This window comes from Cephus cinctus, unplaced genomic scaffold, assembly GCF_000341935.2.
Source record: "Cephus cinctus unplaced genomic scaffold, Ccin1 Ccin1_scaffold0407, whole genome shotgun sequence".
Lineage (NCBI taxonomy): Eukaryota > Metazoa > Arthropoda > Insecta > Hymenoptera > Cephidae > Cephus > Cephus cinctus.
Window position 1 is genome coordinate 229,942 of NW_014333091.1, and position 21,361 is coordinate 251,302.

At 44.2% G+C, this 21,361-nt stretch overlaps 1 protein-coding gene and 1 long non-coding RNA gene across 2 annotated transcripts in view; both read right to left on the minus strand.

Moving 5' to 3' along the window:
* Positions 1–21,361, minus strand: part of LOC107267519 (nucleolysin TIAR) — a 301,978-nt gene that overhangs the window by 225,647 nt on the left and 54,970 nt on the right. The gene's annotated exons all lie outside the window — the stretch shown is intronic.
* On the minus strand, positions 18,955–19,455 carry LOC107267524. Its single transcript, XR_001537636.1, has 2 exons — positions 19,312–19,455; positions 18,955–19,234 (listed from the first exon to the last, which is right to left on the minus strand). It is a non-coding gene; the product is annotated as an uncharacterized LOC107267524 (long non-coding RNA).

A 21,361-nucleotide genomic window follows, 5' to 3' on the forward strand; every position in this document is an offset into this window, starting at 1 on the left:
GGGGGGGGGTTGCCGAAGGTTAGTGAGGAATTGTGAGGGTCGGAGAGACAAGGGGGAGAAGGGGACTGGCAGACCGAGTGAATTTAACCGACACATTCCAATTTACTTCAAAATCATTTACCTCGGCGCGAAGGAGAGCTTTCGAAAAATTACGCCACTAAATTTCCGTGGCAACCACCATCATTTACCTAAACTCCACGGCGTAGCTATTGCGGCCACGTTCCCTTCCGAGCACAGCCACGCCACGAAGTGACAATACTTTTGCCTCGGGCTGCACCTCGAACCAGTGTGAAGCTGACTGGAGATGTACGGTAATTGTTTGCAATTATTGGCCCGCCTGGAGCCAGCTTCAGGATCATCTCAACATGCCCAGCAAATTGTTACCATCACTGACAAGCCCGAACCCCTAGAACTCTCAATTCCTAAACGGACTGGACTCCGTTCCACTCCGTAGCCAGTATTAACCAGCCAGCCAGCCAACCAACCAGCCAGCCAGTCATCCAGCCAGCCACCCATCTGACCGGGCAAACCAGCCATCCGCATCTTTCCAGTAGCTCTTGGACTCCTTGCCATTTCATGAACCCCAACCAACCTCCCCGGCACTTCATCTCTCGAGGTTCGGCGAGAGCTTTAATTGTGTCCTAGCACAGCTTCCCAGGGAAGCTCCTCCAAATGGATAGCAAAGGGTCGCCAGAGACGCTGATAGAGACACGCTGGATGGAGTATATATAAAGTTAAGCTGAAGGACTCGCTCGTTCGACAACGGACGAAACTGTGATCGCATCGTCCCCCCCAACCTCAAGCTTTTCCATAAGCTCTGAGAAGATGGCCTGTCGCTTTCACCACTTCGTTACCAGGCGTGACTGGTAGTTTCAGGTTAAAACGAGAGACCTCCCGACGATGAAGGTCCACGCAGAATCGCATAGAGCCCGACAATACGTATCATTAATAACGTGAGGTCGGTATCGGCTCGCGGACTCACAATGAACTTTAGTTGACAAGAGGTGACCTTATAATGTGCGCACCAGCATCAGCACCAACACTACAACGGCCACCAACAACCGATTTATCATCCTTTGCCACTAAAGTCTTTGATATACCTGGACATTCAATTTCAACGCCCTCTTCATTTTTTTTTTTTTTTTTTTCATATTTACCATATAATCTTAGAAGACCCTTTGAAAATTCCCCAAAATATGTACATCCTACTGTCGCAGACGTGTGTAAGATCTAATTGCTCCTCTATTTTGAATTCATTGGAACAACAGAATAAAACAAGGGGGAGAGGAAGTTTCAGGCAAAACAAGAGCAAACGAAAGAGAAAGGGAATACAGAATAGAATTATCACCGAAAGCTGACAACTTCGCCCTGGACCAGAAGTCTCTTGGAAATTCACGATAACTTCGTGTTAAACGATAAAATCAACATCAGGTCGTGACATAACGAGACCTGCGGGTACCGAAGGTTCTGATCTGTGCGCTTACCAGGAATGAGGACTAGAGTATGGATATATACTGTGGTGACTGTACTATGTATATGTATATTAATGTATATACATATGGCGCAAGGCAGCGTATAGTAAACGAGGTCTTCCATATTCATGGTGTAACACACTGTCATGAACTCCGAATCCACGGACTTTACGCTCTCTCTTGTATCCGTTGTACCTGGCAGCTGGTACCTGCCCAAACAAACCCTCTGTTTTCCTGGACCAATCTCCAGTTCAGCCAGACGGGAGTTTTAACATCTCGCAGCTTCATCATCGTGGACCCCAACCTTTGCACAGGAAATAACCCGATTCCAATCCAACTTTTTATGGCGCTTACACGGTTCACAAGAGCTAAGGATTATCCTGCTTTAGGACTCGTGGGCTTCTGACTAACGAGCATGGCCACCGCCATGCGGATTTCTCAATCCTGAGATTAGCAACGCGTACCAATCGCCATTCCCTTGTACCGTTCTTCCACCGGGTAGTTATTCTCTTGTGTTGCTACTATTGCCTCCATTGGAAAAAGACTTTCCTATTAGTTCTCTCAAACAAAGGGATCTTGCTGGGTTCTTTGTTATCTTGTTTTATTGCTCTCTGGGCGACGTTCATAGTGATCCTGTTTTCTGTAGGTAAGGCAGAGATCTGTGTGTAATTGGGAATTTCAAGTTACGATCCTTCTTAACTCTATCAATGCTCAAAGCGCTCGACCGTCACCTCCCTCTCGTTTCAATTGTCAGAGCTATTATCGAGAATCTATTCTGGTCCATTTGGGATGAGAACTACTGAACGGTATGATATAATATGTAGGGTGGCGAAGCGAAGGAACACGAGGACCCGCTGGACCGTGGAGTATCAACACTTCGAAACACTCACATCCACGTGCCGTCTATCCGAACACCCGACCCACTCTCTCTTCCTTTAGCCGGGCTACATCTCAGGGCTAAACCACCAGCCATTGGCGTAGACCGCAGACAATCTCCAGACTTTCATCCCCTGTGGAAATGAGGAATTCCTCATATTGAGAGTCTGCAGGAAGTAATGAGATCTGTGAACTCTGGCACATTAGGTATATTAGTAACTTGGATCAGTTGGTATCGCTCGGAATAGATTGCACTAAGGCGTTAGGTGTCTTCGATAAATCACACGGGACGACTGTCGATCGTCCTGCCTTCGGAAAAAGGAACAAGGGTGGATTTTTGGCTCTCTCGGCGCCATTGGATAAAAATAACATTCAGCGCGGCCAAAGGCATCGGGGATTTGTCCGCGACTTATCTAGAATCAATCCAGTTATAACAGTCAACCCCTCTCGAAGGGGGTTGAAGGCTCAGAGATCTCAGCAACCCCTGACAGTTTTTCTGCGGCTTGCGCGACCCCCTACACATATAACAGCGCCGAGCTGTCGGCTGTGTCAATAACTGATAGCATTACCACCACCCATTTTGACCACTATCATATATTAGACGCCTAGAGTCAGTCGTGGTTAACTCTAATAAGAATCCTGACGACGACGCCGACGCCCCGACGTCCTCAAATTCTGACAGGCAGCTGTTAAGGAAATCAACCTCGGAAAAGCCGGAAATTGAACATCTCTCCGACTATTCCGTCGATCTGATCTGAGCACTGACTTCCGTCCTTGGCCTGGATTATTCCTGCGCACACCCGTGCCACCAACACCAGCGGGAAAAGCACACCGTCCTGACTATATTTTCCTCGGCCGTGAGACAGCCTGCGGCCTGGAAAAAATCCAATTTTATGCCGTTCTGTAGCTTAGCTGCCTGACTGGAGGCTTGCTTACTTTTTTGCCTGCCTGCCTGCCTGCCTGCCTGCCTGTCTGCCTGCCTACCCGCCTACCCGGCTGTCTGCCTGCTTGCTTGCTTTCTCGACCTACCGATAAGTAATTGCTATGAATTTCCAGGCATTTATTTAACGTTTTCAGATATTTCATTTTACATGGTTCTCATGGACCACCACACTCTCAATTCTTCCTGAGACTTTTCCTTATAATACAGATATTAAGTATTCTAAGAATAAATAAGAATTTCCTAATCGAATCCATTCGGTAAGTACAGAATATCAAAGTACCTCGAGATACAGGACCAACGTGAGAAGAGGAAAAGACATGAAGTGTGTCGTCGTGTGCGACGTATGTTCTAGAGAAAAAGAAGAAAAACACGTAAACGAGAAGAAGAAGGAAAAAAAGAAGAAGTAGGATGAAGAAACGAACGTATTCCTCTTTCTCGAGATTTTCCCTTCAAATTCAGAATGGATGGCAAGAGGGAACCGCGGAAACGAACCAGAGCACATCTATCGATAAATTGGCAAAGTTACGGAATATTGAATGCCGCCAGCCACTAAAACTCCCTGGGGCATCTGAGCCCGACCACCTTTCCTACCCGGAAGGTGGAAAGGTAGTAGCAAGGTAGGAAAAAGTAGATATAAAAAGGTACCGATCTCCGTATATACATATACTGGCATATTTATTCCTACGTAACAAGAGCTCAGCTAGATATCTCTAGAAAAATCATGTTCCCTGCATAAAATTTGAAACTAAGAAAAAGAGAAAGTGGCATCAGAAAAACAAAACATCGTTAATCCACTGGTATAACTTTTATTCGAATTAATCAATACAAATATTTTTTTTTAATAAGAACTCAAGACTACACCTACTATAATGTAATCAAAAATGTATTGTAACGTAATTTTTTTCCCTAACTCGACACCGATAGCGAAACATCCGAGAACGAACCATCTTCGAGAACCACCCTACGTTACCTTCGGCCGTCCACCCGTCGTTCGTGCATCCGCAAGCCAGGCGGGCGCCAGCCAATTCTTTTTTCACCGGGAACTGACGAGCCGGTATAAACTGGGAATTGGGGCGGAACAGGCCCAACTCCACCAAGAACGAGAGCTCTGACGGAACCTATCGGACGAGGCGATAGTTTAACGGATCCTGTCGATTTTTGGGGCCGCGTAAAATCAGCAAACGCAACTGGAAGCACGAACGGGAGCGGACGGTTACGGAAATGCACGGCCGCTCAGGCTGCTAGGTTTGAGGTAGAGAGGGTCGGAGTAAGAGTCCGGCAAATAGTGCGAGAGACAGAGAGCGACGAATCGAGAACGTATCAGAACGAATCTGAACTATCTATCGAGATCCATTCACCAATTAATAAATTGGGAGACTCACCGGAGCTAGTGCAGCTAATCCGTGGAGGCCGAGAACTGCATCCAAAGGACACCCTGGTGGACACTGCACTAAAGCACAGCACTACACCTTCGGAACACTCACAGGAATTCATAGAATTGCCTGGATATCGAAAAAACAACGCGAGAACTGTACGAATCGAGAACTTGCTACACTGCGTCAAAACACGGCAAGAAAAACTATCAACAGACAGCACGGGAGCGCGAGGCAGCCCGTGACACCTCGGTCGGTGCCCCGAGACAGACTGCTTTGACAATAGCCAAATCCGAGAACTAATCATTCTGATCATTCTGATTGGTCGAGAGCCTTATAACCGATAACTCTTCTATCTCCTTCGAGTCGTCCCTTTAAACCAAATCGAGAACTTTCCTTAACGAATCGGTACGTAACTCCTGGAGATCCTCCACGGCCGCTTCCCCAGGGCATCGGGCGACAGCTGGGCACCACGTCCTCAACTCGGGCAGGAGGTTCCTCTCCTGCCCTTAACCGTATCAAAACTACCTCCGCCCGCTCTACAGCCCTTTGCCCATCTCCAGCGGGGCGCCGGTATTTCACCCGGGCTTCTGCCGGTCCGCGGAGACGTCTCCGTCGGGCACTCTCCTCTGCCGGGCAACTCGGTGCGTCGAGACTATCTCCCCACGGCAGATTCGAGCACCTCGATCTCAACTAAACAGTAACGACATCTCACGAGAGCCTTGACATAACTGTACGAATCAACCCGAGAGCGTAGCTTCTGAGCAGGGTGGCGACCCGAAGGGAACCAGAAATCGAGAACGTTATCTGTATCGGTAACCGGAGCCGCCTTGGGACCGTGATTCGAAAAATCACGTCACAGTATATACCCTGTGTGTGCAAATAATAATATAAACTTCGAATCTAAGGTGAAAACTGTTAAATTTTTTATTTGTAGAAATCCCAGAAAAACGGAAGGGATTCGTCACCGAGGGAATCCGTAGCCACAACGAACCACTATTGCGTCAAATCATTAATTAGTTTGCCAATTGATTGTAGAGGACAAACCCCGTGTATGCGGGCACAAATGGCGGGCTGCGGTTCTCCTAGTAAAATCGAAAGTCCGCTGGAGCGAAGCGTGATCGTGAGCGCAACCATCATTGCATTAGCTAAAGCTTGATCCAGCAGTTAATCCCCCGGCGCGAGAGTACATTTCATTTTACTTTCGTACGAGTGATAATTAGCAGAGTACACGAATTACAGTAGGATAGCGGACTCGTACAGCGTGGAGAAGGGGGTCGATAAAATTTCGTTGCGAACGAGATAAAAAAATAAGGATAGACGTAGGTAAAGAGCAAAAAGTCTCTCGTACAAAAACTACTAAATCGTGGTGGATTTTGAAAAGTTTTTAATAGCGCAGTACATCCTTCAGGTACCTTTGAAGCTTTAACCTTTTGACGAAAACTTCCAGTTCGTCTTTGAATCATTCCTTTGGGCTTTTAAGGGTGCAAGCTTCGTTAGCATATGACATCCGAGGGAGCCGCACGTATAATATATCTTTGGATATATATAGTTGATACGTAGTGTAAACATACTATATTATACATATATATATAAAGTACTTATATACCCGTATACATGTATGGATGTACATGGGAGAGTGCTTTGTTTGTTTTATACTGTTCAAAAAATGTACCGCAGCTTGAAAAAGCACCATTTATCTTGCAAGCACGAAAACTGCGACCGGGGGGAGGGGGTAAGGGGGAAGCTCGGAGGCTGGAAGGGTAAAGGGAGACGAATGTGTATGGAAGGGTGGCGAGAAGAAGGGAGGAACTTGGAGAGACTGTAGGAGTTATAGCAAGAGGGTGAGGAAAGGGCTAAGGGAAATGGATGTAAACACCTCAGTTCTATTGGTCTATTAAAATTAAATGCTTTTTTTTTAATAATAACATCTTAATTTCCATAAGAAATGCCGAAGAAAGCATAGCATCTATGATCCTTGATGGACAATACGAAAACGAAATTCCATTAGAGACAGGTACACGCAGTATCGTGTGTTTGGAGTTGAAAAGATCGCAAGGATCGCAAGGATCGATGGATCCTCGTAAGGATATTTAACGACAGGTTGAAAGCTTCCGTTTACTGATTCTGGTTCGCTAGCTGCCCATGATAATAGAATTTACCTCCATAATCCTGCGCTTTACGAAGACGGACGTATAGGGCGGGAGGAGGGATTGGAGTACGCGGAGGAGGAGAAGGAGGAGGACGGAAGGATAGGAGAGGAGAGACAGGAGACTGCGAGTACGAAAGCCATGGGAGGGGAGCGAGCTTGTTTTCCCGAGAGATAAAAATGTTAATTTAAAAATAAGGCGCTAGTTGGGATTAATAGGGTAATAAAAAGGCTCGTTCTCTCGGCGCATTTTTCTTCCTCTCCTCCCTGTCTTCCGCCTGTCCCCGGGAATGGAATGGGATAATTCAGAATTATTGCAAATTAGGATGAATCCTTCTTGTTGGCGAATAATAAAGCGAATCGAGACACAGTCAATCTTAGATTCTTCCATTCTCCATCTCTCACCTCTCGTTACTCCGAGCGATTGTCAGTGCATTCGAAGGCCGAGTGACAACCCTTAATGGAGAAGCAAGGACAATATCAAAAGAGTCATTCCTTCGATAAGATTCTAAATTCGAGGCAACTTGTCATTTCGATGGGAGCTGTATAAGATTCCTGATAACATCCTCAAATCCAGCTTAATTCTATGAATGGTAATCATAGACAATACACCGTATATACTGTGTACAGGGTCAGTGTTTTTAAAACGCAATAAAGACTTAAACGCAGTTTGCACTTAAGCAGACCAAAAGTGCATAGGTTACTGCAATACGGCCGTCAGTGAATCGCAGGACCAACGTAAGGAAAAAAAAAAGATGAAAAGAATGCAGGGACACAGTGGGTACAGTAGGGGAAAGAGTAGCGACGGTATCAGCGGAGGGACATAGGGCAAAGGAACTTTTACGAAGTTGGAATGCAGTTTTCGCCAAGGGAGTAACTTATGCACTTCCTGCCAGGGGATTCGGCTGGTTGGCTGGCTGGCTGGCTGGCTGGCTGGCTAGGTGGGTCTATACTATAGCTGGTTGCATCGGGGTTAACTTTTAGTGGCCCTTGTCTCTTGCAATAGAGAAAAGTAGAGGGTAGATACTGTTCTGCTGGGTACACCCTGTACGTGGTAGAGGGTAGTAAGATGATAGAGGATAACATTTTTCCGCCCGGGGCTACAGATCCAAACTGTTTGCTATTCAGGCTGCGATCAGTCCTATCTGTTTATTCCGAAACAAGCGCAGCCCCCTGTTTTCCTCCCTATCTGCACTGCCTACGACTTTCTTTCTGTTTCGGAGTCTGATACTTTCTTCCTCATCGCGTAATTCAGCTTCTCGTGTCCTCCTCCCTCACTCCCTCCTATAATTTTACATTACCTACAGATTGCGTACTGTGCAATCAGGATCCGTCTTACTGAAAGACAAGACAGGACGCGTGCCATATCTCAGGTAGCGGCTGTCACGGGGTTTCGTGAGGAGGTGGAAGCAAACGCGAAGCTAAGCTTGCACGAAGACTCGGTCGACCGGACAGCGAACAGCGGACCTTAGAACCTGGAGCGCAAGACTAATTGTCTAGAGACGAAGAAGCCAAAGCTGCTTGGTTATAGTTGCACGGTATAGGCTAGGAGAGGTCTAGGGAGCCAGTCTAGCTATCTAGCTATCAGGCTGGCAGGCATGCAGGCAGGCAACGAGGCAACTAGGCAGCCAGGCAGGCAGCCACGCACGTGACCGGTAAACCAAACATGCGCGGGGAAGCAATTGTCCCTCGTATAAGAGAGCCGGCGGGTGCTCGCGCTCTGATTAAATTCTCGGGGAATTTAGGTGATTTCACCTTGATTCGATAGAAGGCATTTCATAGCTGAACGAGCACGAATAAGGGCCAATAAAGACGCGTTTGTCGAGTAAAAATTTTGGCCAGCGACGCGCGACTTATACGATTCGTCGCGTACAAGAGAGCTCCCTGAACTCTCGCGCTTTTCTCCATACTTCCTTTAACTTTGTCTTTCAGAGTCTCCCTTTGCCTTCCTCTTAGAGTTCATGCTCTCTCTCTCTCTCTCCCTCTCTCCCTCTGACCGTCAGGTTCTCTAAACTGCCCACTAAAAAAAAAAAAAAAAAAAAAAAAAAAAAAAAAAAAAAAAAAAAAAAAAAAAAAAAAAAAAAAAAAAAAAAAAAAAAAAAAAAAAAAAAAAAAAAAAAAAAAAAAAAAAAAAAAAAAAAAAAAAAAAAAAAAAAAAAAAAAAAAAAAAAAAAAAAAAAAAAAAAAAAAAAAAAAAAAAAAAAAAAAAAAAAAAAAAAAAAAAAAAAAAAAAAAAAAAAAAAAAAAAAAAAAAAAAAAAAAAAAAAAAAAAAAAAAAAAAAAAAAAAAAAAAAAAAAAAAAAAAAAAAAAAAAAAAAAAAAAAAAAAAAAAAAAAAAAAAAAAAAAAAAAAAAAAAAAAAAAAAAAAAAAAAAAAAAAAAAAAAAAAAAAAAAAAAAAAAAAAAAAAAAAAAAAAAAAAAAAAAAAAAAAAAAAAAAAAAAAAAAAAAAAAAAAAAAAAAAAAAAAAAAAAAAAAAAAAAAAAAAAAAAAAAAAAAAAAAAAAAAAAAAAAAAAAAAAAAAAAAAAAAAAAAAAAAAAAAAAAAAAAAAAAAAAAAAAAAAAAAAAAAAAAAAAAAAAAAAAAAAAAAAAAAAAAAAAAAAAAAAAAAAAAAAAAAAAAAAAAAAAAAAAAAAAAAAAAAAAAAAAAAAAAAACTCAAAGATACGATTTAGCCCTGAGAAACGTCTCGCTCGGCACTCTGGAGCAATTACTGTTTTATGGATCAGCGCGGGAAAATGCGTTTAGGGAGCAGGAAGGGATGATCCTCCAGTGGTTATGGGAAGTCTTGACCAGACACGTAAAGAATTCCCATGCTGAGTGTGTACGCTTCTATGGTTTATAGGGATGTAGACGATGAATGTCGTCGTTTCATGAAAGGTTGTAAATAACAGGGATGAGAAGGGTGCAGCAGGAGGGGAAGAAGAAGGGGAAGATGGAAAGAAAGAAAGAAAGTAGTGCCGTGATCCAAAGTCGTAAAATAAAATGATCGCATTTGACAGGGACAATGGAGGCGGAACGCGGAAGGCGGACTGATCCCCACAGCCCGTTTCCCAATTAAATCGGAACTGACCCAAATATGGTTAAGTGGCCGCACACGCACGCCGAGCACACTCATCTAGCCAATTGAATAATTCAATGCTTTCGAGAAAAAGTTCCCTGGCAAGAATGATATCGACTCATGTTCTATGTATCACCTCGTCATTCGACTAAACTGTCGATCCATAAAAATATTCCGCGAGTAGCGACTGATCGAGCGTTTTCCGTTCATTCGATACGATCCCATATACTCTATGAATACATATAGGAAATATAGATTTTTCAATATCTCCGTTCCCCCGGTTCTCTTCTCTCTTATCTGGCTTCTGACTCACAGCTTGTATCCGTTCTACTTGTCGTTTGCAGATTCGCGGAAAAAATAAATGAAGGAGCCAATTCGGAAATAAAAGTTTGGAATTAATATTCGAGCGCGACACGTAATTGGATATTGTCCGGCCGAATTAGAGTTTTAATTTCGCTAGATTGCGCCGTGACCAGACTATCCCTTTACACTCTCTCTCTCTCTCTTTCTCTCTCTCGTTTCACATCATCCTTTCGCAATTCCCGTCCGCCAGCCGATTCTCGAGCTACCAATCGAATTCACTGGTGCGACTTTCACAGGAAACACAAGCGCACGCCTACAGCCATACGTACGTCCGTATTCATTCACTCATACGTATGTCAGTATACCTAAGAGCATATACAGCTAACATAGCTATAACGAGAAGCGAATAGGAGTGAAGGAAAAACGAAGAGGGTCCTCCCTGAAATATGCTGACTTCCACACATGATTTGTTCGCACTCACTGTCGGATCCCTGGAGAACGTGAAAATCGGAGAGAACACGAAGACGCGTGTGTACACCTTTAACCAGAAGGAGAAAGTGAAAGAGGTGGTGCGAAAGTGGTAAAGATATAGCGCACATGGAGGAAAGAGAAAAAAGGGTCAAAATTGGTAAAGGACAAGGACGAGGACACAAGCACAAAGGCTGCGGTTGGCTCAATTTTACGCCAGACGTGTCCCCAGCAGTTACCTAACTTTTAAAGTCCGAAAGGCCCGTTCCTGTCCATTCAAACGATGCATCCCCAGACGAGGTGTCGCCGCCTCTGGCTCTCTCTCGCTCTCTCTCTCTCTCTCTCTCTCTCCCCCTTTTGCTCTGATCTTGCTCATTCGCACTGAATACGACAGGGGCAAGGCATTGGTAGACGAGAGAGTTGCTCAAGAGGGGGATCAAGGGGGAAGGAGAGAAACTGTTGGCTTCGTCACGACAGTCTTCCGGTTCCATTTCCAATTTAAATGTCTACCCCAATACAGGGGGTAGGTATAGGTATACGAGAACCAGCATCCCTAACCATAGAGGGAGGAGTTAGGCGCAAATTCTCCTGGTGAATCTACTTCGCGAAACTAATCGACAATTCTCTTCGGTGTAGTACACATAGGTAACCAGGTAGGTAAATAAGAAGACAGGTAGATGGGTACGTAGGTAGATAGATAGTTAAGTAGATAGGCTGATAAATGTATGTCTAGCTACATGCTTGGATTGCTGCCCCGAAGGGACGTGCATGCATATTTGGCAGCAAGCTTCCTTCCACATTCTATGGACCTTGTAGCGCTGTGGGTAACTTGTAGGTGCCTTGTTACTATAACCATTCGGTAATGGTGAGGATATGCAAATATATTCATTACGGCACTGACCTATGACCCTGCCAAAAACCGGTCAGCCATACCGTGTATTCCTATGGGTATTCAAAATACAGTGACAGCCTGATGCCTTCAAGAAGATGAATATTATTCGAAATCAAACTTGTAAATCACTCTTGACAAATATGGAGGTTTCATAATACCACTTGGGATTACGTGACTTTAACTCGGGTTTATTAGTTATGGATTTTATCGAACTTTATACAATAGTGATATAGGACCTTTATACAGAGCAACATTTCCTTAATTGTATAGTCTGATTTTCATTGGTCGTTGGCTAATGTAATCATTATTGAAAACTATCTCTTCGGTTTGACTCAACCGGACTCTCTCTCTCTCTCTCTCTCTCTCTCTCTCTCTCTCCTCTCTCTAAACTGACTTTCTGTACCAGTGCACGAGAGGCGACATTGATTTTGAGATTCCGATTTAGATAGCAACGACCTCTGAGCACGGATTTCTACACGTACTCTGTGAGCCTCGATACCATTCTCGCGTTATAGCGTTATAGCATTATAGTATTATAGGGTCTTACTTATAGATAGTAATGGATCCTGCTTAAACCATAAGGTCATGGAAGCATAAGAAAAATGATGCAAGGAAGAATTTTGAAAATTCAAGAAAAAGCACAACATTGAAATTTCCCATAAATTATTCTTAACCGAGACTGCAGCCACAGTGTTATAATTCTATAATTCCTAAGAGTCTTTTATTTCTCTTCTTGTATTTCCTCGTGAATTTCAATTGCTTTCTCCGACGGAAACGCTTTTTCCTAAGCGGCTTTCGGTTCTCTCGAGCAAAGGGAAGTCATTCACAGACTCCACGGGAGACCTTCGACTAATTTCCCATAAGTCTACCTCGAGATCAAGAGCCTTAGGGCGCCAGTAGAAAGTGAGACTAAGATACAGAAGCCTCATTGAGAATGAGACAGTTGGAGTGAGACGTGAGAATATTGGCTACTTCGTCCAAGGTGACTCTCGTAAGTCCGGAAATTTGGAAATTAGCCACTTTGCTTAGGTACACCTACGTAACTATTTCGAATGATTCTTGTAATCAGGCTGACTCTCTCCCTCTCCCTCGCTCTCTCTCTCTCTCTCTCTCTCTCTCTCTCTCTCTCTCTTTCTCTCTTTCACTGTCATTCTCGTCCCACCTCACTTATCGGTTAACCTGTAGGAATTAAAGCTGCTATTTACCTTCTCCTACCCTTTCACGTGCCCTTTCGACCCTTCACCATTTTTGACCCTCTCAATGTTCCCCATACAACTGCAAGAGTGCACCGTCTGTATATACACTGTGTAACAAGTAATAAGTAGTAAGTAATGACACAGCAAAAGGAAACGAGGCGCGCCACGTAGCCACGCGAGTGCAGAGCTTTATAATGGCGCCCGGAGAAATACAACAATGGGGACCCTTTCTACCTTTTTACCTTTCTACCTTTCTACCTTTCTACCTTTCTCTTGACTAGCGTCGCCGCGACCAGCCTCGTCGCCACTATTATCATCAAGCAACAACCACGCCATCCCTTTCCACTTGGGAACTTTGCATAAATATACTATAACTATTGTTTCAGAAGCCATTCTCGGTAGCGAGCTCTGTTATTTATCGTTGTGGGTTAATGAATTTCCCCTTTCAGTCTCGATTTATTGGCTAATCCGTTTGGCTTGCTGTAACTTTGTTCGCGCCTCCCAACGTCCCACTCTGAGCAACCACTTCGTTATTCATTGAATCGAAAGAGTGGGGTAGACGGCTGCCGAGGGGGTAGGGGGGCAAGGAGCACAGGCGACGCTTCACTCGGATATCAAGTCACAAAGGAAAACAAGAAAAGACTGCCAAGATTAAAAGTTGTTGATTTGACGTCATCAAAAGGGAATCAGAATCTTTTAACGCTGCGTCTCGATACTGCAGATCAAAGCTCACACTTATCGTTATTTTTTTTTTTTATACGGTATCTGAGGAGAAGCTTGCAAGGCCATTTCTACGGCGCGGCTTTCACGGCATCTTTACCCGTGAATTTGCCCTTAGCGATTCTCCCCACCAATTTCCCGCAACAACAACTGCCAGCCGCTTTTAATTTGTTGGATTCTTTTTTCGTGATTTGTAACTAACAGTTAATTCATTTTCCTCGCTCGCTTTGCCGCCATCGCCGGTGATTCCGCTTATGCTTGGTGCTTCGGGCGGATTTCGCTCGCGGCAAAACTATCGTCCGGCTGCCCAATCAAGCGCCGCTCAGCTTTCCTTCCGGCTGCTTCTAAGGTTTCTTGCTTTCCGCCAAAAGACCGTACGCTATTTTTCTACGGAGAAAGACCCTTTTTCCTACAATCCTACTTTCTCCTTCACATTCATTCTTTTACCTCTTCCTTTTCGTCTATATATTATATATTTCGCGGCAAGAAAATCTTGAAAGAACCGTTACCAAGTATGACTACGTATACCATATATCTAGGTTCGGCACGTAGAACATGTTCGGAGGAAATGCGAAATGGAATAGCAGGCGTTCCTTGATGAGGGGAGAGAGAGAGAGAGAGAGAAAGAGGAGAGTAAAAATAGTCACAGCTACAAGAGAAAGGATCGACCTTTACCCGTAACACCCTTTACCGATCCTCAGCAATAGACCTGCGCCGCTTCGTTTGACCTGCACTTCCTGTGTGTTTCTAGCGTGTTAATTGTTAGCACCCGCCTCTGGCACACGTGTGCCAAACGCTTGGCTATTCATGCAAACAGTTTTCGAAAGCTTAATCGGCGCTTCCGTTGGCCAGGCTGTGGTTCGGTTCAGAGTTCACGCGAGACAGAGTCAGAGGGAAGTGGTGGACCCGGGACGGGCTGTCAGAGTGTGAGAGAGTGAGAGTGTGAGAGGGTGAGAGGGTGAGAGTGTGGAGCGTACAAGTGCGAGGGGTGAGTCGGGCCCGAGGAAAAGGGAGAAAAGTTGTTATCTGTTTCACAGGTGGTGATAAGACCGCGATTTGTTTCCCCGCGCGCTAGACGTAGATTAAAACTGTTTCAGCTCTCGCTACTCCTAGAGGCTCCGTTTCCTCCAACTTTAATCTATTCTCGCTATTTCCTCTCGGAATACTTTACACCTATCTCGGCTGCGCCCACCGATCCCTCTGCTCTAGCACGTCTTATTTCGACCTCGTGATATTACGTACAGGTTGCCGAGAGAACTGAGTATCGAGTGGGGGGGGGCGTATATTTTATAAAAAAATCCAAAAGCAGTTGATTGATCTCGATTGTAAAGCGGATGCTGAGCACGGGATAAACTCGGTGAGTCGCTTTGAGAAAATGAAAAATCGTCCGAAGTTGGGAACCTTATTCCCGAACACCTTCACGGCGTTCCGACTTCTCATTCTACCAATCAAAAAGTCAAAGACCTTTTGACCTCTGAAAAACAGAAGTTCGTTCGAAATAATCAACCAAAATTAGTGTAAATTAGTAGGTTGGATCTGAGATCCGTTCAAGCAGGCGGCCTAAAGTCGTGCGTTAAGCTCCGTTCACACGCGACCACTCCTTCCCAATCGCATGAGGTAAATAGGCAAAAGTTCAGAAAAAGGTAAGTCAATCGTTTCCGTAGTCGAAGCGAAGTTGAGAGCTATTCAGCTTGGCTAAGAGGATCGAGTTCAAAGTTCGAACTTTTGGAGAGTGAAGAGGAGGATCAGGGAGTATTATAGGTATTTATAAAAAAGGTTATAAATATTAAAAAAATATATATATATAGACACTCGGCGTGAGTCTACATCCCACTACAGTCAATGTTCTACGGAATGAGTAACGAGATTATAAACGGGGGAAATGACAGGAGGGCAAAATAGTACTTCAACCCGGATAATTTCAGTCCTTAATGTCCTACCCCACGCCTATTTCCTCAATCAAGGGGTTGAATCGATGCGATGCGCAAGGGATGTTCCCAATTATCACTAACTACTGCCGCGAACGAGATATACTCCGATCGCAATCACGTGCCCTACACAATAGGGCTCAAGTCCCTCTATACCACTCTTCTCGTGCCCGTTCACCTCCAACCTAGCACCACCCAGGCACCCCACTGCCTCCCCCCCGACCCCCAATGGCCGCCCTGCTAGCCACCCTTTGGCTCGCTCGATCGATCCCATCCCAGTGAATTCGATTAGTACCGATCGTCGCGCCTCGCCATTCTCCACGCGCAAAAATCACTTGACAAAAATTCCCATCCGGCCCAGCAATCCACCTCCAGCATCCTTGTTTCGATGGACCATTTGAGGTTTCTAGGTTAAAGGTCAATGCTGAAGTACTGATACCATGGGACTGACGTAATTGATAAAGATTGGCGAATGGCGCAAGAGTCATCTGACTGTTGAATCGATGTGGTGACCGGATGACACGCGACCGCGCACACGTGCATAAGTGCGCCAACAGCGCACGAGTGAGTTTTGCGTGCACTTCACTGGCGATAAACCAATCCGAACCGATTCTCCTCCTCTGCTCGTGTTCGCGATCAGACATGCGATGTAACAATTACTGCTCTCCACCTTCTATCGCTTCTAATATCCATCATTTCCGTCGGAGGAATTCACAATGGCCCACTGGATGCCAGTCGATGGCCCCCTGGCGCTCTTCGTTCGTAACTCGAAGTTCAGGCAAAGTGCATGACGTCATAGATTCATTATTTTTCTTCCAAAGCGCATCCTTTACACTCCATTTTTTTGTTCTTTTCAGCGATTCTCTTAGAGGATGCAGCTAAACGTGCAATTCAACGGTCTGCAGGGACGCCTGTTTCTCGTGCAATTAAGATTCGCGGATCGCGAATAAACGTTGAATTTTCCGCGATGCTAATCAGACGCTTCGCGGTTCGTCTGTCCGTAAGACGCTAATAAATTTCGAGCTCGAGGGCAACAGCCGGGAAGCAACAAGAGTTACCGTTAGCCGTTGGAGGTTAGAGGAAGCGGAATAAGAAAAAAAAATAATATGGAGAAACATGTAAAAGACAGAAACGTACGCGGAATTAAAGCGTCTCTCTATGCATATGAAAACTTCTTCACTTTTTACGCTCGGCTCTTTCACTTTCTTTTGGCATTTCTTTTTTACTTCTACCCCCTTTCACCATCGCCGCTACTATCATCCCCATCAGTAAAACCTTTATAGACCTTTTAACCAGCAGTGCATCGTTCTGCTGCCCAACAAACTGCTACTTCGTAACGAAACCATCGACAAAGAAACCCATTGCATTCTTAATACCTCGGATGAAATCTTTCTGGTCCAGAGATGCTGTAAACGAAACACGATCATTTTGCTGATAATTCAGCGACTATCCAGTCTGCGTGAAAAATTACTTAAGGGTGGCCAATGGGGTAACAAACGGTACACGTACACGGAGAAGGTTCAAGAGGCTTGTATTGTGGGCGATCTGTGCTGTAATTATTCGCATGGACAATAGGGTGGCTGTGGCTCGATGGCCCATATGGGGATCAAACACGAAGTGAGATGCAATCCATCGCTCGTCGAGATAATAACACATTTGCACGAGAACATTTCCACTCAAACAGAGTGTGCAACTTGAGAAATATTTAATGCGTCCGGGGGATAGAGCGAAAGAGTGTAGAGAGTGTAGAGAGTGTAGAGAGTGATACGAACGTCCGCTGAATGTGCGCGTCTATCTCTTATCAGTTTGCAATATTAATGCGCCATTTACAGTAATGACCTGCAATAGGAAAACAGGCTACGTGTCGTTTCCGCAGCTCGTTCCAGTAAGCATGCACGCTCGATCCATGACAACCGCTCACAACAAGTCTACTATACGGGCCGTGAGGAAAAAGGAGGGACGCTTTAGAGATTAGATGGGAATCAGAAATTGATAGAAGAATCATAGGAAGATCAGTAGGTAGGAAGAATTCAGAAAGTATCGATAAAGGCACAATGCACGCACGCAATTAGATTGCCCATTGTGATAGAGCCTTTAGGGAGTCTTAGCAAGGGAGAGTGTTACTTGAGAAGTTGGTAAATAAACTGAGATTTTTAATTATTGTTATTTCCGTACATTCAGGTAATCGGGGGCGGGGGGGGCGGGAGGTTGAACGATAAGAGGGTGCGAAGGGTCCAAGTGATTCTGCAGGGTGGCGTGGGGGGAGGGGGAAGTCATGAGGGTAAGAAGGCGCGTCTTGAGATTTAATTATGCAAATCGTGGCCCACTAGACAAAACCAATATTTGCTTGAATTCTTAGATTGAGTGGCTGGCAGGGAGAATTTTGCGTCTCATAATCAAGAGGATTCATTTGACTGGGTAAATAAAAATGTAATCTCTCGATTCCCTGGTACTACTGCTTATACCTAACCTTTTCCACTCCTCGTCCCTTAACCCCTCCTGCCGATACTCCCACCAGCAATGAGCACCTTTATTCTTAGTTCCTAACGGATTCTCGTTGCTAAATAGAATTTCTAAAGACGATTATGATTTTTCTTAAAAGCCATCCATCCTTTGACTTATCGCTTTTATTTCGGACTTGAGCTTTGGTAACTCTATTAAAAATATCCCTATAATCCTTTAACATTACTGGATCTACCGTAACGTTTGCATGTTATTTTATGTCTACCCCATGCACGATAAACTGCGACGCTCAATACTACATATGATTATCTCTCTCTCTCTCTCTCTCTCTCGCTCTCTCTCTCTCTTTCTGATTCCCTTTGATATCAACCCCATTCAAACGTATTTATTGTCTGGCTCTTCCCCTCCATTTTATCGGCACTCTCACTCTAGCTCTCTCTCTCTCTTTCTGATTCCCTATGCACGATAAACTGCGACGCTCAATACTACATATGATTATCTCTCTCTCTCTCTCTCTCTCTCGCTCTCTCTCTCTCTTTCTGATTCCCTTTGATATCAACCCCATTCAAACGTATTTATTGTCTGGCTCTTCCCCTCCATTTTATCGGCACTCTCACTCTAGCGTTACTCTTCGAGAGGGAATGAGCACGCGACTAACGGGCCAATTAACACGTCGCGAAACACCGTTAACCACTAAAGACTATAAATTAAAGAGCCTTGCCTGCCTCATAATTTGCGAACACAAATCGGTTCTAGCACTTTAAATCTAACCCTTTAATGATTTCATCTCCCATTGGTACAATTCGTTATAATTCTGATAATTATCATTGTTATCAACAAAACAATTTTCGTGCTTTTATTTCACGTCTATCAAAGCATAGAAAATCCCAAATGATTCCCAATCGACTGCGTCAATCTTGTCTCGACTGACCGACTAGTCGACCGGCCCGAGCAACGCGGAGCCCTGCCCTGCAATGCACCCCTGCCCCTCGAACTATCACCTGTGTAGTATAACACTATTTTTCTATTACACATTTATGGTAAAACACAGTAACAGAGAAAACACTACCAGAATACGAGCTTTGAACAATTTGAGCGATAACGTATAATCAATGATATGCGGCTATATAATAAAAGGAATTTAATATATATAAATACCGTTTAAGACAAATTACTGAATTTCGCTACGCACGCACCTTATATATAAAAATATATTAACATAGAGAATCGTGGTGACAATTTTTTGTATTTACGTGATCGAGATAACCAGCCGTAGCCATGAAGCTTCCAATATCCAGCACCTCGTGTGCTTCCAGTACGTAATTTGCTTCTAATAAAAATCCAAGCCGAATAAAATACTCCTACGTTGACCACGGGACAATGGCCCAAATACCTAAGAGAGTGATAGAAAAACAAATCTAATAAAATAACGTCCTTATAAACGATTTCTATAATTTTTACTATAAATACCTGCTGCTTCCGTATTCACTGCCTACAGGCAAATGGGAAGAGCAAGACTTATCCCTTCGCGAAGCTACGAAAATTTACAATAAGTGGGAGGACACGAAGGTGCTGGCATCTGGAATAAATTCGGCGCGCAAATATAATTGTCGCGCTACACCTGACTTCGCGATTCGGCACGACCGACAGCCACCACTTTCCCTGACGTCGCTAGAATGCCCAGGCTACCCCTAGAAGCGCCAGCTGGCATCGCTCAGAGGAAAGCAGCGGATAGGAAGGGAACTCGTCGAACTGATCGACTCGCCATAACACTCCTTAACACTCCTCCGGACTAATGCAACTTGAAGCTCCCTTCGGAAAAAGTATCATGAACCCGAAAATTGTCATCGGTTATTCCTAAAAATTAATTGGCAACAAGACGATTAATTCACAAGCGCATAATACCCATCCGTAAAGGGGTATTCTAGGTGGAAAACAGGGGCGCCCATCCGCGGAGAGTTAATCTCCAGGAAGCGGGCTGGAGGGCTTCATCGCTTCCGTTTCCGGCGTTCGCAAAACGGATACTGTTATATCGTGCTGTCCTGTGGAAATTGTCCTATGACCTCACCAGGAGATATTGCTCCGCACGGGCTAACGTCAAGCGCCAAATATCCATCCGAGTAGAAAAAAAAAGTTGAAAAATAAATTAATATGGATACTAACACTATAAATTTATCACTCTAACCTCGTTAGAGGCGAAGTCTCGCGTCTGGCAAAAAGCACCAGGGAGATTATTCATTTTCTCAGGACGTCCCGTGAAATCCCTAACATCGTGCACCTATGCAAGCCGAGTTTAAAAGCTTCTCCCTTATGATAAAAGAAAAAGAAGAAAAAGATGAAGAACAAAAAAACGTGAAGAGGCGTCGGTAGTCAAGCAAGTAATGTATCCAGTTAAAAGTTTTTTCTGAGAGTGTTAGGAGGGGGAAGGGGTGGCGTGAAGGGGTGGAAAAAGTTTGAAGGGCAAAGTGAAGGGAGAAATAAGTAAGCCAGGGGGTGTCGTACCATCCCGTCAGGATGAACCAGGCTTGAACTACGTTTCATGGCCTAACTTAGGGTTGAAGCTACAGGCTGCTGGCTCTTGAGATTGTGCATTTGCTATTCATGGGGTCCAGGGGCTGTGTTAGCTTTAATATTTCATCGTTTCAAAATTAACCGCCTGTTCGGCAAGAAAGCGCGAATATACGAAACGTGCGTTTGAGGAGCTCAAAGAAGAAGATCAAATTCATCTAACGCACGGGTAAATTTACAGAGCGATGGGAGAGGGGCGGAATGGGAGGGGTAAAAACTTATTTGAAAAGCGTGAAAAGCTCGCAGATCGGCAAAACCAACGAACTGAGGTAGGAACAGGTAGGAAAACTTTAACGCTATGTTTCAGACGAATAGGAAGGAAAGTGACACGTGATAGATCATAGATCACGAAATCTTTTAGTCGCCTCTTGAAGGTGCTCTCTCTAATCCAATCTATTTTCAAAGCACGCGAGTTCTTCGCGTTCTTACTGCTGCATAACGAGATTTCTGATACGTGCTGCTAAGCTCTCGTACTTCTCACTTACCTTCTTCTTCCCTACTTTTTTCCCTTTTTTTTCGCCCCCCTCCCCTCGTCCCGACATCCTAAACCCTCCTGGCCCCTCCAGAAGAACTTTTATTCTATCGGTTCACGCGGCACGACATTTATAGTTCGTTTCACGTTTGCGTTATAGTTTACTCAAAGGCTTTAAGCGAGAACGAATTAAGTACAGCTATACTTTTGTAGTCAGTAAAGTGGAAGTGAAATTGGAATGCCATTTCAACTTTTGATTAGCCATCGAAAATGTTTATAAGAATTCACATATACGTCTGTCATAAGAGTACTCTGTCTATCGCGTACAGTACCAGACGCTAATTATTCCCTGGAGCAAAAGTACAAATACCCAATTTTTAATGAAGAGGGGCCTGTCGATATTTCCCACGTCCGTCAGTCGCTTGTAGTGGATGCTGGAATCGTATGTAGGGATAAATTCGAATTCGAATCTGGTATCGA